Here is a 16,041-nt window from a genome sequence, read left to right on the forward strand (position 1 = left end):
TATACCCACCAAGAGTTCGTTTACCCCCGCGGGAATCATAAAGATCAACGAATCGATCAGATCTTACGTGTACGCTTTACTCGGTGCGCAGGCTCAAACAAAAACGAGCGTATTATCACCAGGCACCGGATTAGACGCTCAGAGACAATTTAACGTCATCGTTGAAGATATCATCAATGCAGTAGACGACATGGAAACGAGTATCAATCAATTTCAAGACTCTTTGCAGTATGCCAGAACGCCTTTAAATTTTGTCGTGAAACCGGGGTTGTATTTAATTCCATCGGATATGAACTTGAGGGTTGGAACGCACGACGGCTATAACAACAATCTTCAAATCGCTACCCAGATTATGAAAACTGGTTTGGTGCCAGATTTAAACTCACAACCTCAACCGGACGACTCTTTTGATGACACCGATGACGTCGCGCCACCAACACCCCCAGAGCCTATGACCGATGTTGTATCACCAACACCAACACCAACACCAACACCAACACCATCACCATCACCAACACCAACACCTACAGTTTTAACCCAAGAACCCACGAAACTACAAACTCACCAAGACGAAAAATTATCGTTGACGGTAGGAATATTAGCTATCGTTGGCATGGGTATTTTAGCTTACGAGGCAACGCGATAAGTCACACTCTAATCTCACCAAAAAAAATAAGCCTTACCAACTTTGTGCTGGTAAGGCTTATTTTTTTTTTTTAAACTTGATTACAACTATTACTACCATCGTTTTTGCAGGTACGCAAACACCAAGGCTCCCACACCCAAAAACAAAGCCCACACGTGTTCGGCCAACCACGATACGGACTTACTCAGCGCGTTAAATATCCAACTTAGTACGCTGCCTATGATACCCGGCAGAGCACCCAACGCGCTCACTCCGAGTTTTTGAAGAGCAGATGCAAAATTAGCAAGTTGTTTTGAAATCCACTCTTTGATACCGCCTTTTGGTGCTGGTGTTGGTGCAGGTGGCGCGGTTGGGGCACCCACACCTCTCACGCTAGCGACGATGCTACTCACTATCGTACTGATGGCTAAACTCAAAGCGGCTAAAATACTCACTACGGTCACACCTTGTTCTCTAAACAGAGTTCTAATCTTTTCCGCCAGAGTCGAGTCGTCGCCTAAAATTTTATTAATCGTTTCTTTGATTCTAGCGATCTGACTTTTGAGTCCTCGTTCGTTGGCTTTTGCGGCTTCTAATCTGGCGGATCTTTCAGCGTCTAAGTCGCTCAATTTATCGTTTAACTCTCGTCGTTCTTCTTCGCTGATCCTATGATCACCTAATTCATGTTCGGCATCGAATATCTCTTGGTCTAGTTCTGTGAGACGCGCTAAATTAAGTTCTAGGTTACCTCTTAACGTCTGAAGACTTTTGTCTAAACCCTGGAGTTCTCTGTAATTTAATCCTTCCGTTTGAGCGCTGGTGTCGCGTTGTAAATCGTCTATAATCTCGGTTACCTCATCGGTGGCTCTGGGTAGTTCTGTCAAGGGGATACTCTCGGGTTGTACTTTTTCGAGTTTATCTTTTAGTTTGGCAAGTAGTGTTGGTTTATAGTCAGCGATTTTGAGGGTGTCGCGAATAAATGCGGTACCATATTTATTTTGTAAGGTACTTAATTTGTAATATATTCTTTGACCACCTCGTCTATAAGATAATGGTTCTCGACCTTTATATGTTTTAACGTATAGATTTCTGTCTTTACCAATTTCAAAATCGTTGGGGTCGATAAACGCGGGGTCTATATTATTTTGTTTGTAAAATGAATCAACATCTTCTTTTATTAGTTCTATAGATAATCTGCTTATTGTTCCCGTGCCGAGGACGCTTTCTGTGTCTAGCGGTGGTGTAGTAGTATCAAAGTCGTCATCTACATTGGTCTCTGCTACATCATCATCGTCATAATCATCTGTTCTTTCGTAGTCTGGATCATAAAATCCTCCCTCATCCATTTATTTAATAAACCTATTTAAATTATGCCGTTTTCATTATACTGCCCGGTAGTATACCCTGGGCCACCAACCAATTTTGCGTGGCTAGAGCTCCACTTATAATACCCGTCAATTTACCCGCATCTTCTACGCTTAGTTTGCTTAAATCCGGCGCTTTCATTTTGAGTAGTTTAGCTCCTACCATGGCGTATCCCATCACCAGACCCGATATGACGGCTCCGTGATAAATCGTATTAGCTATTCCGTTTGTGTCAAAGTTACTCATCGTTTTTAATATAACAATTTTTAAATTGCTGTTTATTCCATGTCTAGCGTTTTGGGGGCGATGGGTGTAGTGGGTTGCGTGACTACCGGCACTGGCTGTACTACCGGCGCAGTCACCTTACTTTTTAGTACCAGCAGCCCCACTCCTATTATAGACGCTATAGCTCCCCACATCGCCCAAGAGTTGTAGTCTGGTGAGCTCGTAGCTTCGTCCGATGTTACGTTCATTTTTGCTAATTTTAATTTCATCTGTCTATTGTGCTCGGCTAAAGCTTTACCCTGCTGAATTCGTTTAGGATTTTTAGTCTTGGTCACTCTCGTTACCGTCGGTGACGACGTTGTTTTTATCGGTTGGGGCGTCTCTGTCTCTGCTGGTTGAGCTGCAGGCGTTGCTGTCGCTGCTTTCTGATCTTCCATTTATTATATTAGGTTTATTAAATTTTAAATGTTTTGTTGTGATTATCGTAGCAACTAGGGGTGATATAAAAGTTCCGTACTTGTAACAAACGTCGCTCAACATACCAGCCATACTCGCGCTTATAATAGGATCGGAACTCAAGTCGTTGGTGAGTTCTTCTTCAGAATCTATAGTGACGTTATATCCTAAAACTTGTACGGGTGTAACCACAGCTAACACTCTCGAAAATAGACTTAAAGTGTATTTACCAACGGTTTTAACAATTTCATTTCCAAATTTAGTTTCGTACAGATGATACAGCTTTTCGAGTTCTTTACTGTCAAGAGCTTCGATATGTTTAACGGTGTATTCCTTTCCTAAGTACTTTCTAGAGTTTCCGGCTGCTATGACACCGCACAAACGATCTTTATGTTCTGCGTTGTGATCTTGTTCGTTCGTTAAAGTAAGTTTTAGGTCCTCCATTTAATTAGAAAGGAGTTTAATTTTGTTGTAGCTTTTGCAACTTTGTTACAAAGGCAAAGGTACTCGTAGGTGTAAAACGATAAATTAATCGATATGACGATAATAGCCAAAAACTGCAAATACTCGAATATTGCTATCATTTACTAACAGCAAAATGTATTTTGTTGACGTTTGTTGATTAACAAATTGTAATACCTGTGTAGCTTGTTGAATAGGTTATTACTCAGCTAGGTTATTTTAGTTAAGCAGCTAGGTTATTTTAGTTAAGCAGCTAGGTCATATTTGTTGATGAGCTAGGTCCTATTTGTTGATGAGCTATGTTATTGACCTACTCAAGTAGCTCGTAACTAACTGGAGGTTCGGTGTATACGACCAATTTACTATATTTCACATCTCTTAAACGTCGTTTTATATAATCTCGTTCTTCAATGGGTACGACGTCATTTTCGTCTAACGCTTGATCAAACGATGTTTTATCTTTGCAGTAAAATAACGCCAACCAAGCCGTGTTTTCTCTATAATCTTTTAAAACGCTGTTGTACTTTTGGGTCAGTAACCAACAGCTGTGATTTACGTGTCTTCCGCTAAACGCCATCTTGCTTAAAGCGCACGTCTTTTTACGATATTTAATCTCTTGATCCGAAGAGCAATCGTCCACGATAAACAGCGTGGCAACACCTTCGAATATTTTACTGTAAAAATCGATCGCTTCGTTGAGCGTCATCTTGTACAATTCCGGATCGCAGAGGTATACCTCGAGATCTGCTTGAATCCACTTTCTTTCGATGTACGTTTTGTTTTTAAATATGGTAGGGCAAATGATGACTATCGCTTCAAATGTATTTTTATAGTCTGACTCTAACAGATCCAAAATCCATTTGGTTTTACCCGAATTTGTTTTGCCGACGATTAAAGCGCAATGCGGTTGTGTCATTTTAACTTAACAGAGATTTAAAATTTCCGTCTTCCAAGTTCAATTGAGCATCCATGACTAAAAATACGTACATCGTGAGGTCACCTTGACTTTCGGCTTCTCTGTTAAATTGAATGTTGATGCCTCCTCCGTCTCCGAGTTTCCTACCGGATCCGTGAGCGGAGTTGTCGTCGTTACTTCTAAAATCGAGCCACAGACCGTACTTGTCTTTTAGGTAGTCTCCGAGGTCAAAACCCGTCAAATTCAAGTCTTTAGCTACTCCGCGCCCGCTTTCGGTATCGCTGTCTCCAAAGAACTTGCTAATTTCATTCCAGTGTTGATACTGAAACATGCCTTGACTGTAGAGTTGATTGGGTTTACCTTCTACGGTCACTGATGTTTTGGTTATTTTTGGATTGTAAAATCGCTGCGGATTTTTGACCGCGGGATCTTTAAACAAAAACAAAATACCCTTGAGACTCCTGATGGGTTGATTGACGCTGACGTTCCAAAGCGTGTCCGATTTGTTGACGGATCTAACTTCTAGCGAGTGGATTTTATCAAACAGATATTGCATTAACCCCTTGTGTTTATTTCTGATGGTGATAGCTAGGTCTCTGTTGGTCACCACTTCGTATTCGAGAGACAAGTCTGAGATAGAATACATCGCCGCCGTATCTGAACTGTTGACTACTTTTTCGTGATCGTTAAACTTTATCTCGTACGTCAGAGGTTGTTTTAAACCGCTGGGGTAAAAAGGGTGATGCGAAGTCAGTATGTCAATGTCTAGGGGAATACAATATCTGTTACCATAGGCATCCGCGATAGCCTGATCTTTACCGCTGTTGGCGCCCGCGTTAGCATCTCCAGCCCCCGTTCTTATTTTAGACACGTTTTCTTTTTCTATGCCCGAGTACGCCATGTTTCGAGTTGCCGAGCTGTTGATCCAATTGTCTTTAAAGTTGTGGTACACGTCGGCGTGACGATAACTTACGATTTCGTGACCTTGAAGCCTGACGCTGATTTCGCTGACTAAATTTCTGGCCAAATTACCAAAAATGGTTCTATTGTCGTCGCTTCCACCGTCGAGTTCTAAACTAAAAGCTAATTTACAAGTGCCGGGTACGATCACGTCGTCTACGCCCAATTGAGGAAACTTAACTCTCAGCGTTTGCCCCGCCGATATACTACTAGGATTGTGGGTAATGACCACCTCTTTTCTCTCACCCTTGATAGATCTGGGTATTTTTAATAGTCTACTGGGATTGAGCTTTTTTCCGTACGCATTCATTTTATTTATACGAGTTTTAAATTTAAAGATATCTGTAAGCCAAGAAACCCACCAAAAGTGTTCCTCCCGCGATAAACGCCAGTTCTCTTTCTATTTGTTGGTCGCTAGGCTCGTAAAAATCTTCGAGTTTGGGTTCGCGTTGCAGTCCTACGGGTAGTTTGGTAGATTGTCCACTCACCTCGTTGTAGTAACGCAACGCTCGGTCTACGTTGGAAAATGTTTCTTTAGAGGCATTTTGTTTTCTGATACGTTCGTTGAGAAAATCTAGATATTTCGTTCGTTCTCGTTGCCACTTATCTTTGGCGGCCGAGAGTTGTTCTATCGCTAAATCGTGTCTCTTACGCTCCTCGTCGGCATCACTCTGTTTCAGACTTGAAAATAAAAAGTTTGAACCCGTAAAAGCTAAAGCGTTGACGATCGCGCCTCCAACCATCATAGCAAAGCCAGACATATTATTATTATTATAAACGTCTTTTATATTAAATAATATGCAAACATTATCTAAACTGTATTATAGCCCGAGTGGTTATTGGAGAGGTGAAAGCGCCGTCGACCATTTACACGATAAAACAAAAATCGATAAAAAAGTAATCAGAGATTGGCTTAAAAAACAAGCGATCTGGCAAATTTATCTACCGGGTCCCGCGTATGTACCCAGACCTACGAGTACATCGCAAGAGTTTGAAACACCAAACGATTTTCACCAAATGGATGTGCTATACCTACCCTGGGATAAAGTAAAACGCAAGACTTATAAATACGCTTTGACGGTTGTCGACGTTGCGAGTCGATACCACGAAGCAGAACCTTTGGTTTCTAAAACGGCGGATTCTACCCAGGATGCTATCGTCAAGATTTACGCGAGATCGCCTTTGAGTTACCCTAAAACGTTGAGAGTAGACGCCGGTACCGAATTTAAAGGTGCATTTAAAAAATGGATGGCTTCAAAAAACGTCGAGATTATCGTAGGCGAACCTGGAAACCACCGATCGCAGGGTATCGTAGAAAGATTTAATCGAACGCTAGCCGAGAGACTGTTTGGTCATCAGTACGCTCAAGAAATGTTAAATCCCGAGAGTAGAAACACGCAATGGGTCGAGCGATTACCCAGCGTGATCAAAGCTATAAACGATGAAACGACGAGATTAATAGCTAAAGCACCGTCAGAGGCGGTTAAACTAGAACAGGTCCGGCAATCGCCGGCTAACCCCGTTAAAACAAAGGAGCAACAATTACCGCAAGATGCCATGGTTAGATATTTATATTACCCGGGCGAGCAAGAGGGTGGAACCTCGAGAAGAGCTACGGACCCCATTTGGAGCGTAGATATCTTCAACGTGGAAAAAAGAACGAGTCAATTTAAAATGATTAACGGTAAAAAAGTCACGACGGGTCCTACTCTTTATTACCTTCAAAACGGCCCAAAAAGGAGTTTTGTGAGACAAGAGCTTCAAGTCGTACCCGAGGACACGCAATTACCGCCTAATTAATATCTAGATTGCGGTGACCATAAGCGAGCGTGTGTATTCCATCCGGTAAAATGTACCTCTTTGTGTCCAACGGGCTCAACGATAGTTTATTTTGAGATACGGTGTAAAGGATGTGATTTTCCGACCTAATGTGAGTCATGGTTTCATAATGAGATTTCTTGTTTAAGATGCAGTCGTAATAGTGTCGGTGTTTTAATTTCTTAGAGGTGACCGATTTTGTGACACCCTTGGCTTTTTTCAGGTTGATGTCAGCGGTTAAAATCGAGTACATTTTAGGTCTTATGCAAACGACTTCTTTGACTATTTTACCTCCAAACTCGTCTTTAAATTTACCGATCACTTTCTTATTGGTTGGATCGTACAAAGGGTGATCCGTCGGATAATTCGAAAGGTCGTAGTGTTGCCCGTTTTGCTGCATATCTTTGTATACGTCGTCAGTGTGCACTACGAGTACCAAACTGTCTGTATCTGTGTACATCAAACTGATTTTATCTTTGTACTTGTCTTTCAAATGGTTGTAATAAAAATCGTACATCAGCGTCTTTGAGAGATCCAAGATACTCACTCCGCAATAGATTGGTTTGTTTAACACGGTTTTAGTCTTGTACTTTTCGACAAATGACAATTTGCATTCTGAAAATGACGTCGTCGTTTTGTAGCTCGGTTTCTGTATAATTTTTTGGTATTTATCTCGATCGTCATCGTTATTGTCTCTGAGCAGGTAACCGTCAATCCGGTTTCTGACGTTTTCCATCGTCTTACCAAACACGCTGTTATTCATGAGTTTAAAAAAGTCTTTCTCAAAATCAGAGGTCGCTTTTGTTCGGAGTTGCGTGTTTTTGTCTATGTAAGATGCCATCCAAGGCGCTTGTTTAAATTGCAGCACTCGATGTACCTTTTTAAGTTTCAAGCCGAGTTTGAGATACAACTGCAACGTGACGTAGTGCAAAACATATTTTTGTTTAGGATTAAGGGTACACGTTAATTTTTGCACGTTGCTACTAGGTTCGGTATCCAATAACTCGTTTTGATAATCAGACATCCATTCTTTTGGTATGACGATATTTTCTGGCGCTAGGGGATAATCATTGTGCAGGTCGTGGAGATTGTCCGGGTAATCGAGGTCTACTTCGAAGCAGTAACCGGTGTTTGACGTTTTCCTGAGAGATAATATCTTGGACTCGGTAAACGTTTTTGTAGACGCCCATTTAAAGCCTTTGTACGGCAGGTATTGACTCATGGCCCAGCCGTACAGATTGTTTGCATCGAGGTAGGTGATGTAACTCGACGGCTCATTTGGATTATGGTCGGGTAGGTATTTGTTGTTGGCTTTGTGGTATCTCATACCACCCACGCTTGAGATACCACCTCTTTTTGCTTTTTCAAAAAATAAATGTTTGTCTACGTCTTGCAATAGTTCGAGTTTAATTTCCGAGTGTTTTAACAAGGCATCCCACGACAATCCTGGTGCTGTATAGTAATTAGCCGGATCTAACGCGTAGTTTGTAATGCACGTTTTCCTAAAGTTTTCAAATACGCATGCCAGTAATAACGTATCGGTAGTGACGTACAAATCGTGATATTCCCCCATGTTTTTAACTTTAAACTCGTTCCACGTCAGTTTAGCTCTGTCGTAGTCCTCTCGCGATATATTTTCGTCTTTTAGGCTGCTGTAAAATTGTTCGATGGGGGGTAGGCTGGTCTCTTGAAATCTGTCAAACGAGTCCATGTATTCATACGGATAAACTCCTTTTTGTAACAACGAGTCGATATTTTGACGATTAAAATGTTCTCTGAGTAGTTTAAACGACTCTCTCGGACAAGCTTTAGATAATCTATCCAACGAAGACGCCATAAAATTAAACGAGTCTATAAATCGCATATTTCCGATCGAAAACGAAATATACTTTTCTGAATTTCTAGCGATAACTTGTATTTCCTTTTCATCGTACTCTGAAATACTCTGCATGATCAAGTGAGCGTCGTAATTTTGCAGATTGTGAAAGACGACTGGTATGGGGGTAAAACCTGGTTTAACTTGTAATTTTAGATTGCAGTAGGCGTGCGCGGTACCTCTATATCTACCCGTGACGTGGCAGTGATCTCTCACCTTTCTAAATTTGTTGATTTTCTTTTTGCATTCGAGGCATTTAGACTCTGTAAATCCATTTTTGTTTTCGTACTGATGTTCTTTTATTTGTTTTTCTGTTTTTGGTTTTTGGGGTTTCTGGCACTGACAGTTGCTCGAGTAATTGGGATAAATTGGTTTCTCGCAAATCCAACACGTGTTTGTTGTATCATGATGTTCTTTAGCTCGCTCATTAAATTTCATGGGTTGGGGTTTTTTAAATATGCAATTTATGTCGCTTTGTATTTTTAACATTTTATTTACAAACTTTGATACAGCATCTTTACCTCTATAAGTCTCTTGATACGCATTGGTGCCGTCGCATCTAACTACTACCAACGAGTAACCGCTAGCTTTGTGAATGTTTGTCTTTTGCGTGTTGTTCTTTTTATCGTCCGAGTTTTTTTCTAATATCGATTCAAAGTCGGCGTAAACTACAAACGGTGCTTTTTGTTTAAACCTGTAGTTTTTAAATTCTAATGTTGGCACATCGTTTTCGTCGACTATCCACTCGTTATTTACATATTTTTGCTTAGCGGTAGGAAATACAATCTTTGACGGATGTGTATCTATACCGTTACAATCGGCCATGTGTCTATCTAATTTTACTTGCGTTCTATAATGACTCAGGCACCTTCGACAAAAATATTTCTTACTTTTATCTTTTGTAACGTTGTGAATCAATCTCGAAAAGTTATTTATCCAGCAGTAGTGATGCTTGTCGCCCTCAGAAAACAAAAACAGATCGATAGGTCGTGACTCTGGTTTGTAGTTTTTAGACACGTATAACGGATATATTTCCCCCTCATAACCGTATACGTTTATCGTTAAATTATTTTGTCTTTCTATCTTTGGTATCTGGTCGATCGGTGTTGGAAAGTCTACGCCTTTAAATTTGAGTCCGTCGTCTTTGGTGTATACAACAGGTTCTTCTTTATGAATTTTATATTTAGGATCGTTTTTTATGTTATTTTTTACTTTATCCGTATACAACCCAAGAGCAGCTCTCAAACACCATCTCAAACACTCGTCGTCTTTGTTTTTAATGTTAATCATCGCCGTTTTCTGTTTGATACATTTTGGTAGGTCAATATAAGAACTACCTCTCACAGGGTTAAACCTGTTGATGTTGATATACAACGCCATTATCTTTTTTAAAACCCAACCCGATCCTTGATTCGTATACCTTTCATCCTTTTTAAATATCTGGTCGATGTCTTCTTTTAAAACCTGTTTTATTTGACTTTGATTTAAAACGACTCTCTGATCGGTAAAATGTGTAGCTTCGATCGTTTCGATCGTACCATCGGGTTTGGTTTTTTCGTATTTTATTTTGATTGTGAGCTCCATTTTTAAACCTCTCAGCTCTCTCAATTCTGACTTGATTTTATTTACAATTTGATCTTTGTGCGTATCAAAAAACTTGACTAAATCGTCGTTAAAAAGTCTAGGAATCAGTTCCCAGTTTCTAAAGTTATTTCTAAATCTCCTCGTCGCTCTAAACTCAGCCTCTTGAAAATACTCGGGTTGCCTAGAGTTTTGAATCGCCGAGAGTAAATCTTTTTTCAAAAATCGACCCTTATAACCCGACGGGTTATATTCTAGATCATAATCGTCTACAATCTGTTTGAGCTCATGTAGCTTCTTTTTCCTCAAGTTTCTAAATTGAGCTTCGTATTTTTTTATCCCGTTGATGTAGACTTTACGCGTAAGAGCAACATTTTGATCGTACGGTATATTATATCGCTGGACGTAATCGCGCAGCGTGGCTTTATTCCATCTAGAAAATCCCTTAACGATTGGCTTGATCATACTCATCATTTATATATATCAATATAATTTTTTTTAATTTTTTTTAAGAGGTCAGACTTTTGGATTTATAAGCAATCAGACTCACCGGCTGGTGAGGGAGATCTTCAAGACGAGAGATATTGAGCCCCGGTTTTGGCTTGGGGCTGAGATATCGGGAGGGGCGGGTGGGGTGGGGGCGTGGCCAGTGGGTGGGGGAAAGGGAGAGGGGTAAAGTCTGGTACCTGCCCCTCTCCCCACTGGCCCTGTACTACCCCCAGACCTATGGCAAAGTCTGGTATCCGCCCTTCTCCCCTACTACCTGACCTCTAGCTACCGTAGGTCTCGGCCAGTGGGTTTTTAGCGGGACACACTCGCTGGGGTGTACGGGGTATAAGGGGTGAATAAACGGGTAGGTTTTAGCGAGCCACATTCGCTAAATGCTTGTGGTCAATGTGGGTCGGATGCGAGGTAAGGAGTGTGAGGGGAATTCGCATCGACTCCGGGGAAAGGTGGAGGGAAAATGGCAAAGTCCTAAGTACATGTCCCATGGCGGTACATGTTCAATAGCTGTGAGTGCTACATGCATTGCGCGCTATACAATAGCGTACTGTACAATGTGCTGCACACTTGTGCGTGTGTCTAAGACTTCGTGGTAAGCTTCGCGCTGTGTGAGGGCACACAGGATCGCTGTAAGCATTACGCTGTGCACGGAGTAGAATGGATTGGTGGGGAAAGAAGTAAACTACGCAATTTGCGGGAACGCAACACTATGTTATTCATTTTTTTAAAACTATTTCATTGAAAATAAAACATGACAGAAAATAATTCTGGTATGCGCGCGCGTCACCGTTGCCATGCGCGTCGGCAAAATGAAAAAGTTTTTTTTTTTCAATGAAAGATGATGTCTCAAAACCGCCAAACTCACTGGTTTGACTGGAATCATGCTGCTGCACAATTTTAACGTGTTTTTAGATTGGGTTATGGTCGAGAATAAGCTTTATGTGGCCTCTCTGGACTCCCATATATTTAGTCGGGCACCATTTGCAGTCATCAGCCGACATTTGAAGCAAAAAAATCAGGTAAAAAAAACAAAAAAGCCGCGTCGCCGCTCCACTTTTTGGGCAAGCTCCATACCAGAAACCGGAGACTTTTTTTTTGGCCTAATCATTAGTTGTTTAAATATATTCGTACTGGAGTGCTATTCCTCTATAATTATTCATTTGACTCTTCCGTATTATTTTGGTACATTTTGATACAATAATTCGTCAGCGACACCACGAAGTAACACTCATGTACATACCAGTAAAAAAAAATTAGCAATCGGAGAGAACGGCATCTAAAGTTGAACGCCGTCTACAACAACACTTTGCGTCAAAACTGCGGAGTATTTTCAGTTGGGTATCTCGTTGTGGACACTTGATGCATTAAATTCATTAAATCTGCCGTTTTTAGTTGAAGAATCTTCCAGAAAAAGACCGAGAAAGGTATACAGTCTCGAGGAGCTGCCAAATCACTCGTCTGAATATTTATACGCTATAAGGCAAACACCTCGACAATTAATTGTTCAACCAGACAATGAACCTACAAACAATAATCTTGGAATGACATGTATAAAGTACATGGGAACGTATAAAATTATACAATAATCACGAATTAAATTGTGAAAGATAGACCTGAGGATCGACTAGCTTCTCATGTTATTGAATATGAATGTACACCGTCCTTGCGCGGGAAGCACAAAGGTCACCAACAAAGTAATGTTCCATATAGCAACATACAAATCAGATACGTCATCTACTAATAATATTGGAAAGCACTAAGAGGTCGCCCTTGCTCAGGCACAGTTCCTTACAATAATAATGTCCATACATTGGACAAGCTACCGTGCATTCAGTGTCAGATGACAATTCGACAAATAGGAAGAAAAATCAAGGTCTGAAGTTGGAAGCCAGCTAAAAAAAAAAAGGGGGAGCTTGAAGCATTCGGGTTAATTGGGTGCTGTTAAAAGTATAATTTTTATGAACTGATAATAAACCTTTATATTGGAAAACAGTTTTAGAGATGACGTTTACTTTCTTACGCTTATACAGTTAACTAAATGCAAGTTGAGCACATGGCACACTGGCGGATCTAGAGGGGGTGGGGTTGCCCTTCAGCCGCTGACAAAATTATGATACTGGTAAAGTGGGGCAAAATATAAAAAGTCTGTATTTAGTCTCCAATTTCCTTCGAATGCAGGAGAAAACAACGTAGATTTCAACATTTTCCGGAGGATACCTACGGACCACCTAGCAAGGCGTGCCTTCGCCAGGCCTTAACTCAACCTCCCCCCTCCCCCACTCAACCTCCCCACCCAACTCAGCAGGGAGCAGATGAAGAACGTCAAGAATAAACATGGACGAATAAGGCCCTAACGGCAACTTGCGTTACTTATTGTGTGCATAAAATTGAAAACATTCATTCAGCGCAGAAGCGGTAATGATAACAAATCAAATGTAATCATAGAGTGGGTTTGTCTTTGCCAATTTTAATAGCTGTTCAGCGTTGTAATATGGCGGCTACCATCTTGATTTTTCGCCTTGATGCACTCCACACATTCTCAAATTTGTATCCTTGTGGAGACATTTCTTTGTTCTCGTGTAGTAAAGTGTTCAATTTTGAAAGTGAAGTTTCAAAATGCTCTTATTTTAACCAGAATTAGTTTCCTTGGCTGAAATTTGGACTTAATATCCCTTTTCTAAAACTCTTCCACTCATTTGCGACTGATCAACCCACCTTGGAAATTCCTACTTTTTGAGTAAAACCCATACATGTATATCTATTTCGTGAAAACCTTGTGGAGACCTATTCATCTATAGAAATTGCCCTGTGGAGACCTTTACAATGTTTTGTTCCCTATTGTGTGTGTGTCTCCACAAGGATACAAATTTGTAGTCACACGCACCGTAGCTAGGATGATCCTAGCGTTATGTTTACGCACCGTTGAGCGTTTGTAACCGGCAACCCGAAAACACTGTCACTCGAGAATAGGGAGTTAGCTTGTCTTTGCCAATCTCTTATAGCTGTCCGGCGTTTTGATATGGCGGCTGCCATCTCGATGTTTCACCCAGTTGCACTCCACAGCACGCACTTTGAGCGTTACGGTAATCAGCAACCCGAGAATACTGTCACTCGAGATCTAGTCCGAGTAACTTGGACCCAGCTTATCGCCTTTTTTAACATTTGGACATGGTCTGGCGATAGTAAGGTCCAAGCTAATACCGAGACCTAGACAACGCAGTCCCAAAAACCAACATTTTCCAACAAAAAAATCAGATTTCACCTTCAAAACGGCCTCCAAATTACTAGATATGCCACCTGAGGTACAAGTAGACATCGATAATTAAGATGGTTGTACTGAAGTTTACTTACGATCCGGAAAAAAAGTGAAATTTTCCGTTCAATTCTGAAGACCCCCTCTGCCTAGGTTGTCGTTGTTGTGCTCACGTTCAAAACTGCATAATAGTGGCGTCTGACCTCGACCTCATGGCATAATGCACTGCTGGACTGTGTTGTCTAGGTCTCGGTATTAGCTTGGACCTTACTATCGCCAGACCATGTCCAAATGTTAAAAAAGGCGATAAGTTGGGTCCAAGTTACTCGGACTACTCGAGATCAGGGTTTGGAAAACGCCCCTTGTGCGACGTCAACCTAAAGAACCAAACTCAAGGATACTCATTGCTGGCGCTGGCTCAAGATGGCGGAACGATAAGCAGACGAGATATTTTCAACAATGAGATTTTTTTAAAAGCGTTCAGTATTCGGAGGAAACTTCTTTTTTTTCAATAATAACGTAATGCAGAGACAATAGATACAGTACCAGCTAACACCACATGAGAAAAGCAGTGTTTCGTTGATAACGTTTTCGTTTTGTACGTTCAGTTTACAGTGTCATGTAAGCAAATTGGATACCAACCTTAACGCCAAGAAGAAAGGTACTCAAAGCCAGTTGTTGATCCTTTCTGGTCGATTTAACATATGAATATGAAGAACGTGCCTTATTACGGCTTCCCACATTCCGGACGATCCTCCACACTCAATGAGTTGATATTCACAACTGTGCTATCTAGATAACCATTGGCGAAGACTCTCTTGGATAAACTAAACTTAACTCAACTTAATTGGACCACACATTGGTAATTCTTGCATTAGAGAGCAATGCTCCAGTCGCGAGTCCAAAAGCCCTTACGTAAGCTCAGAAATAAAAAAAAACCTTGGGTTTTTTTTCACCTATGCCAACCGTCGTGCTTCAGTGAATATGAAAAGGCATTTGTCCGGAATGGCCGCATTAATATGTTCGTGGTTGCACGTCTGTCCTTGGGTGCCCTTTGGTTGTGTGCCCATGCATGCGGGAAGTATTCATATATACTTGGCACGAATATTGGATGGGGGAGGGGAGGGGTGTTTAGTGGGGGGGGGGGGGAGAATCTTTTTCCACCAACGACATCCGTTTCCCATCGTTTAATTGGTCGATTATGCATATCTAAAGCCTTGTTCTCCACAACACAACCCCTGATATGCTTTGAGAAATGTTCCTTCCTCACTTTAGGCCCCCCAAAAAATTCCGGTTTTTGGTATGGAGCTTGCCCAAAAAGTGGTGCGGCGACGCGGCTTTTTTTTTTTTTTTTTTTTACCTGATTTTTTTTTTACCGGAGTCCGTACGGCTGATGACGGCAAATGGTGCCCGACTAAACTTAGTGCAAATATAGTTTTTGAGACATCATCTTTCATTGAAAAAAAACGCATGGCTACGGCGACGCGCGCGCATACCAGAAACCGGAGACTTTTTTTTTGGCCTTAGTTATTTAAAAGGTAAAATGAGTAGAAGTGAAAAACGCTCACTGCGATTCGAACTCAGATCACCTGATTAGAAGTCAGGACTACTTCCAACCAGTCCACGAATCAGCTGCAAATCGTCGCTGATTTAAACACCATTATTCCTTGCTGTACAACTTATTCTCTAAAGCCCTGGACATAATGAATATGCCCTCATTTAATATTGTCCGATCTCGTTTTGAAGAAAAAAAATCGCGGCCGGGGGCGTAAACTGGATTGACAAGTACATGGACCATAATTATGAATCATTTGTATGTTATGCATTACATCATATAAACTTAAACGGCTGCACCATACATCGACCTTGACAACCATCTTTGAAAACATGACAAACAATCGGAAAGAATAAATAATAAGGGCCCCCTCACCTATTTGGGGGGTTTTAAAGTCCGTACGAGGAAAAACGTTTGGGGGTTTTCCCTTGTCTTAATAACGAGT

The 16,041-nt window shown here is 41.1% G+C and overlaps 1 protein-coding gene across 3 annotated transcripts in view; it reads right to left on the reverse strand.

Moving 5' to 3' along the window:
* Positions 1-14,977, reverse strand: part of LOC119720661 (monocarboxylate transporter 13-like) — a 28,215-nt gene extending 13,238 nt beyond the window's left edge. Inside the window, exons 1-2 of one of the 3 annotated variants that reach the window (XM_038190449.1) lie at positions 14,874-14,975; positions 14,684-14,764 (exon numbers count right to left, since the gene is read on the reverse strand). The gene's annotated coding sequence lies outside the window, so the exon portion shown is untranslated. Of the gene's footprint in view, positions 1-14,139; positions 14,188-14,683 lie in introns of those variants that run through there. The other 2 variants (XM_038190448.1, XM_038190450.1) reach the window with 2 other exon arrangements.
* Between the last annotated feature and the right edge of the window lie 1,064 nt (positions 14,978-16,041).

The sequence above is a fragment of the Patiria miniata genome, unplaced genomic scaffold (assembly GCF_015706575.1).
Source record: "Patiria miniata isolate m_02_andy unplaced genomic scaffold, ASM1570657v1 HiC_scaffold_9, whole genome shotgun sequence".
NCBI classification, from domain to species: domain Eukaryota; kingdom Metazoa; phylum Echinodermata; class Asteroidea; order Valvatida; family Asterinidae; genus Patiria; species Patiria miniata.